Source organism: Cibotium barometz, chromosome 21 (assembly GCF_041138505.1).
Source record: "Cibotium barometz isolate CiBa-2024 chromosome 21, ASM4113850v1, whole genome shotgun sequence".
Taxonomy (NCBI): domain Eukaryota; kingdom Viridiplantae; phylum Streptophyta; class Polypodiopsida; order Cyatheales; family Cibotiaceae; genus Cibotium; species Cibotium barometz.
In genome coordinates this window covers 54,447,696-54,455,445 of record NC_141066.1, presented here as the reverse complement: position 1 = coordinate 54,455,445, position 7,750 = coordinate 54,447,696, and positions in this window count along the sequence as shown.

Here is a 7,750-nt window from a genome sequence, read left to right as displayed (position 1 = left end):
CAAGATTTTCCCAAAGTGGCAACAGATGGAGTCCTGTGGCACAGTTGCATAACATCAAAAAGAAAGAAATTGAGTCTATGTGAGACTATGTGTCCTAGCTAAAGCACTTGAATTCAAGATGTAAACTACGGGAGAGGCTAACTGATGATCACTTGCTTCCAAAGAGAAGTCCAAGACCACAAAATGCATGATTATCTAGTATTAGCCCGACCGGCTACTATGGATGCATGTTGTAAGAGTTGGCAATCGAATATGAAGACAATATGTTGGAATTGCCACAACCTAAAGATGTCAAGGTATCTTCGATAGCAATGACTTTACGAGTTTCGAGTCACTGAGAAATAGGAGCTCGAAGCAAGCAAGTTGGGAACATGACTGTGGACAAATTCAGTAATGCCATGTTGGACAAATTGAAGGTGAAGGATGGAAGAGAAACATCTCGGCATGGACATACCCATCTTTACCCTTATAGAGATTTGGTATGGTGTTCTATGTACAAATTGAATCACACTACCACTGAATGCCCACAGTTCAGAGCAAGGCCATTACTCTATTGTGCTCATTGTGTAAAATTAGGGAATCATGACACCTCCATGTGCAGGTATTCGAGGTTCCAAATTGTAGCACAGCTGTCGGCACCCAGAGCACCATTGGCTTTACCGGCGGCACCACCCGTGCAAATCAATGCAGTTGCAGGGAGCTAAACCCATCCTATTTTCCTAGGGGGATGTTTCGAATACAGGACACTTCACCTCTGCCGCCGCCACTCGCTCTACCACCACAGGCTAAAATTAACCAAGTGCTGATTGAGGAGCCAACAGAGAAAGTTGAAATGGTTCATGAGGTAGAAATCAATGGTGATTACTATGAGGAAGCTACAAAGATTGCACCAAAATTTTATGTCCTACATAATAGGATGCGAGTACTTGTGTTTCAAACCACAGTATAGTGGAAAGGTAAGGACATTAATGCAAATATGAGGAGGGAGCCACTATAATGTTTTAGTTATGGTGGACCTCATCGAATAGCTAAATGTCCTAACAAGAATGTGGTTCCTACGCATCAAACTCAACAATTGACTGCACCACCTAATGACATGCCAATACTTACTTGTATTAAATGTGGGATTGATCATTTGATCAAAGATTACCCATATCGCACAAGTGGTTCTACTTCCACTTCTAAACCAGGCCACTGTTTGGACCATAAGTGTGCAACCTAGAAACATCACGCCATTAGATGTCCTGACACACGAGCTTAAGCCCAACTAGGGGACAAAGGGAAGCCAGCAGATGCCACCACTTCTAGAACTAGCAGGAGGGTGAAAAAGTGGGTAAAGGTGACACGAGGGTCACAATTCTGGATGGATCTGAAGAAGATTCTATCGACACCGGATCCACTCAATCAAGAGAAGAGAGTGATCAAGTGCTAAAACCAAGTGAGCCTGACCAAGAAGCACAAGGAGAAAAACCATCAACCCCTAAGGGAATTGGTGAATACCCAAATGCTGAAGAAGAGTTAAGAAAGCTTGAAGAAGCTAGGGCCCTTGTAGAAGAGTGTCAAAACAACTTCACAAAGCTAAATTACAGGCTAATTGGGCCAGGGATACAATGTATCCAAGAAATGAACCGACAAGGGAAAGAGAATTGGACGTACCTACTCCAATTCAAGAAGAGTCGAAAGAAGAGGGATCTCAAGGAAACTTTATATCAAGAATGTTTAAGGAGGTTACGCAGGATTATTCCATTCATTCATTCCCTAGGGATGGATATGAGATGCACACATGGAAGGAACCCTCACCTATCAGAGAGCCTAGAGACAGGCAGTCTCGCAGCTGTACTTTCCACTTCCATGAAAATGCCATTAGGACAACTGCTACATAGTTCACCAACATTGTGGGCAGACATAAAAGAATGGGTAGAGGGCGGACTAAAGCCAGCATCCACCACTGCAGAGGAGATTCAGTCACCTCTAGTAGCAGAAAGAAACTTAAAACACGCAAGGGAAAGAACGCTTAGATTTGTTAAAATATTGGTTAATCAATTGGGGCGTTATTATGAAAGTGACGACACTAATGTTACAATCGCAATTCATAATAATGGATACCAAGCACTGGCTATCCTAGATGGTGGGGCGGGAGTCAGCATCATCACAAAACAATGTTGGGAAAATTAGAAAAAACCCGACCTGAAAAGAGAAAATGTTAAAATGGACGGAACATCTTCAAGACCCATTGGGTTTTTAGAGAATGTGAGACTTAAACTCTTTACTTTTCGCTACCATCATACATTTGTGGTAATGGATTTTATGCGCCAGCCAGATTCATATGACATAATCTTGGGAAGACCCTTCATGAGGGAATCCTAATTGGTGCATGGTTGGGCATTAGACCATGTGTATGTTCGAAGGGACTCACAAATTCTAAAGATAGATCTGCGCACATGAAAAGCACACCCCATGGAAGGGCAACTGTTTGGTGATGGTTCGGTCACAATCGAGCGAACCACATCCGTACAAATATGCCAGCCCATGGGGGAAGCTTCAAAAGAGGAAGAGGGAGCAAAAATGTATGCGTCACTTCCTTCTCCAGATTTCAGTGAAAACTGGATGCATGTGCTAGCCACCATAGATGTGATGCAATCCCGAGGAACCCAATACATTGAATCTGGGACTGTTCCCACTACCTCTACCTGTATGGTCGATTGGCAACCCATTGAAGAGGAATCAGAGGAGGAAGTTTCAATCATAGAAGGGACTGGATCACAAGGCCGTACCAGTGCTCAACGCCTTATAAGATGGCGGAAGCAGAAATGGTATATCGCTGACATAATAACTTGCTATACGAAGAAAACCCACGGATGCCCAATGGCTGAGATACCTCGAAGCTACTAAGGTACACGACAAGTTTTCTAAGAATTGGGGTGAGGAATTGAGCAAGATATGCCTTGAAGGGAAACATAAGGAGGAAGTCACCCTTCGAGAACCGGAAACGCCTAAGCTTACGAAAGCTGGGAGCTAAAAATGAAATAAAGCTTTCGTGGAAGCTGAGCGTGAGGCTAAGAAGATGATGGCTAAAACAAAAAGTGAGGATAAGGATAAACCAGATCCACTTTCAATGCTGGACCATTTCAAAACATACAAAATTGACGAAACAAAAAGTGGTTTGATTGACGTCAAAAAGGGTTAAGGAAGATGGTTTATCCACATCGTACGATGGCCCAGCTGAAGTCAAGGGACATATTGCAGAACTAGAAGAGGAAACCAAACTTGTTTATATCACTAAAGGACTTGACTCCGATTGAAGAAAAGGAGCTTGTTTCTCTCCTTAAGGAATTTAAGGATTATTTCACGTGTGGAACTACAAAGAGATAAAGGTTGTACCACACCTGAAGTGGTGCAACACACAATCCCAATCATGGATGGATCAAGACCAACCAAGAAAAAACCATACCAGATAAATCCTAAATATGCAGCAATTGTAAAGGAGGAAAATGAAAAACTCATTACCAGACTTCATCTATGAGATAGAACATACGGATTGGTTGTCACCAATCGTAATAGTGCCAAAGAAGAATGGGAAACTTAGGGTGTATATCGATCTCAAAAAGATCAATGCAGCTACTAGGAAGGACCATTACCCCTTGTCTTATACGGAACACATTTTGGACAGAGTAGTTGGTGAAGAAGCTTACAACTTCTTAGATGGATTTTTAGGTTACAATCAGGTGTCTATAGTCAAATGGGGAACCGAAAAATGGTGTTGACGATGATGAGCTCCCAGATGCTTGTTTGTTCAAACTAGACATGGTGCCCAAATGGAGCGAAGAAACATCAGATTATATGCACCCTATCAATTAATTGCCGGAGAACTATAAAAGCTAGGTAAGGACAATGTCTTAAGGAGATGTGTGTGGGAAGACGAATTTGTCACAATATTAGATAAAGCACACTCAAGGATAGCTAGAGGACATTTCGCTGGGAAAATTACAGCTTGCAAGGTGCTTCAAGCTGGACTATGGTGTCCTATGTTATTCAGGGATGCCATGGAGTTTGTTAAAAGGTACAAAGAGTGTCAATGATTTTCTATCCCCGCAACAAAGGGACAGGATGCCACTTACCCCTGTTATTGTAAGACAACTTTTGAGAAATGGGGAATTGATTTTGTTGGACCTATTAGTCCAGCTGCGCATCCATCACAAGCTCGATATGTGATCATGGCCACATACTATTTCACAAAATAGGCAGAGGCCAGAGTCTCTAAGTGAGCTGATGCACGAACAACAACTAAGTTCTTATATGAAAAAATCATTTCAAGATTTGGCTGCCCATTAGAATTAGTCAGTGATCGTGGTTCACCCTTCATTAGTGAGGTGATTGATTACTTACTTGCTGGATTCCTTGTAGTCCACCGAAAATCATCCCCTTATTATCCACAGGCTAATGGTCAAGTGGAGAGTACAAACAAGATTTTATGTACTATCTTGACAAAAAACACTAGAAGCAAGTTGAATGGATTGAGAACATAAGCTAATGGGGCGGCAACTCTATGGGCATATCGAACATCGTATAAGGTAGTGACGGGATATACTCCCTTCCCTCTAGCTTATGGTGTTGAAGTGGTAATGCTTATGGAGTTCCTAGTTCCAAGCCTAAGAATTGCGGTGCAAGAACGATTGACTGAGAATGTATTAGCCGAAAGGCTAGTTGACTTAGAGAAACTTGATGAAACCCGACTAATTGCATCACATGGTCTTATGGTCGAAAAAATACAAAGAAAACGTTGGTTTGACAATAACTTGGAACAAAAGGAACTAGAAATGGGGGACCTTGTCCTCATGTATGGTGAAGTACTAGAAAAAAGAAACTCAAGTACATAGGATTAGGACCTTTCTGAGTGTCCAAAATCACACCTCAAGGGTCGGTTAGAATTGAAACAATTGAGGGCGTACAAATGGAGGGTTACATCAATGGAAGCAAGCTTAAACAACATTATGGACCATTGACCCAAGAGATGCTCGTGCAAGAGTATCTTTTAAAACAACAAAAAGAGCTAGCAAAAGAAAAAATTAAGCAAGCGCAGGAAGAAGCTAAGGCACGAGAGGCCAAATCCAAACAAATACTCCAAAAGATAGTATTGCATGTGAACATGGCTTCACTAACCCTCCTTGATGGGGATGAACTGGACATTGAGCCAGTAGCATGGCTCAGGGTCAAAGTCTATGACTAAAAGTTATACGAGCATTGCATTAATAGATATGGGATCAAGTCATAATCAGATCTCTTATGAGACATGGGTAGCTCTAGACAAACCACACCTTGAGGCCACCAATGCACAAGTACAAAGTGTGCACTTGTCAACTACAAAAGCAGAGGGATCTCTAAGTGTTAATGTTTCCATCAGAAATAATCCCTTGGTTAGAAAGGTGTTTTTTATGCCTGCAAGATCTATGGAGGAAAAAATGATCTTGGGACGATCTTGGATTTGCACTAGTAATTGTAATATCTAGTGGGAAAAGAGGATGGCACAATTGGACAAGGGTAACAATGTCATTATCATGCCCTTAGGGAGCCCAATAAACAAGGGGAAGCAAGCTATGATTGATGGTATATAGAAACACCAAGGACGGTAACAGCAACTCACGTACCAGAGAAGACATCAACCCCACAATCCTACGCAAAAAATAGCCAAAGTCACCTGGTACTCTCAGTAGTGGGTACCTAAGGATCAACTCAAAAACTAGCTATACGATGATGCGAAGGGAGTAATTAAGGAATTAGGGAAAAAAGTTTAAATTATAGAAAAGGGACAGAGATGGCCTTCAAATGTTAGCCGGAAGTATTCCAAAACAAAGCCGCAATCCACAAGACACTCATAAGCAATGGATTTGAAGGGAATTGCTAGTGGTACAAGGCTATTACCAGAAAAATACAACAATATGGGCGCCAAAATCCCACACAAGTCCATCGTTGTTGTTGCAAATACCTTCAGAAACAAAGAAAGGGACAGTAAAAGCAAACAAAGCCAATTCCTGGCTAAAACAAATGCTAGGAATGCACAAACATTGGTGTGGAGAAAGAAGCCAATTCAATAGGATGAACTAAAGATAGCAATCCTACCAATTTCACCCACTAAAATAGAGGAGCTGGGCAATGTTATTGAGAAGAAAAAAGAAAAGGTGCAACAAATGGAGACAAGGATAAATCCTAATCAACAAGATTTAGTAGAGGCACTTTTCAGTTGGATGGAAGGAAAGATCAAGCACTCTCACATGGAATTAAAATGATTGCACAACAACCAGAAGTGCCAAAGTACCACCTTGGTTTCCATAGCAATAAACAAAAAGGAAGTACAAAGGTATCCATTACTCAAAAGTGGATACAAGGTAAAAAAGGTTTAAAATGAAACATGATCATCACTTCATTCAACCAACTTTTGATTGCATGATCGAGTGTTTGAGAATGAAAGGAATATAGGGTATCAACATTACACACACACATTACAAAGTAGTGCACGTCGTGAACTGCTTCCAAAACAGTTCACGCTATGAACCGGTTCTAAATGGTTCACGCCATGAAATGGTTACTTTTTCTTTACCAATCATGGGAGGCCATGTGGAATACTCCATTAAGGCAGCCGCCCAGTCCGACGTCCGTGCCATAAAATCAAATTCTTTCCTTTTTTGTGCATTCTGTGTTTTCCATTCTGCATCATGTGATATCCCCGAGCTTGCATCTCCACGCGCTCGATTTCCAATTGATCATCTGCCTGCGCAATCGACATATTTGAGTTAAAGTGGGACCTTGTGCCTTTCCCTCGTGCTTTTTTCTGTTTTTCATTTCTTTTCTTCTTGAACATAATCAAAATTGCAAGATAGGATTAATTCATACAAGTACACGAGTTTTATCAGTGATTGCGTGTGTGTGTTTGCTTCCCTTGTCTCTGCATAAACCTACATTCTCATAATTTCACAAAACCTTGCAATCACATTTGTAACTCGCACCCTGTGCTCTCACAGTTCTACATTTTAAAGAAGTATGATTGCTGCATATGCATGTTTTGTTCCTTTTCCCTGAACACAACATAAACCTACACTCACCAATTAACTCTCAAAAAATACCCAAAAAAACAGGGTACATGCACTAACAGTCTCACGGGTTCACACCCTACAGTCTCACAGAATAACTAATTCATGGGTGTTAAACCATCTCACGAAATAACTATCTCACGGGTTTCATACCCTCTGCAGTCTCACGCAACAACTAATTCATGGGTTAAACCATCTCACAGGTTTAACTAATTCAAGGAATAACAGTCTCACGGGTTTCACACCCTGCAGTCTCATGGAACAACTAATTCACGGGTTGAATCATCTCACGGTTTTTACCCATCTCACGGGTTTAACCAGCTCACGAAATAACAATCTCACAAGTTAAAGCATCTCACGGTTTTTACCCATTTCACGATTTTAACCTATCTCACGGGTTTATAACCGTTTCACGGTTTAAGCCCATCTCACGGTGTGTGCACCTTCTCGCTTGTAAACTCATACCTTCTTATTTGCTCACATCACTAACACACTTCTCATCAAATATAACCTTACACACACTTTAAAAAAAAAAGAGGAAGAATAAGAAGAAAACAATGAGGCATATACACATAATGCTCTCACTAGTCAGACTGACCTTCTTCTCATTATTACACATGTTGACCTCAACTACATTTGACCCGGAAGCCGAGGGGACTTTGACA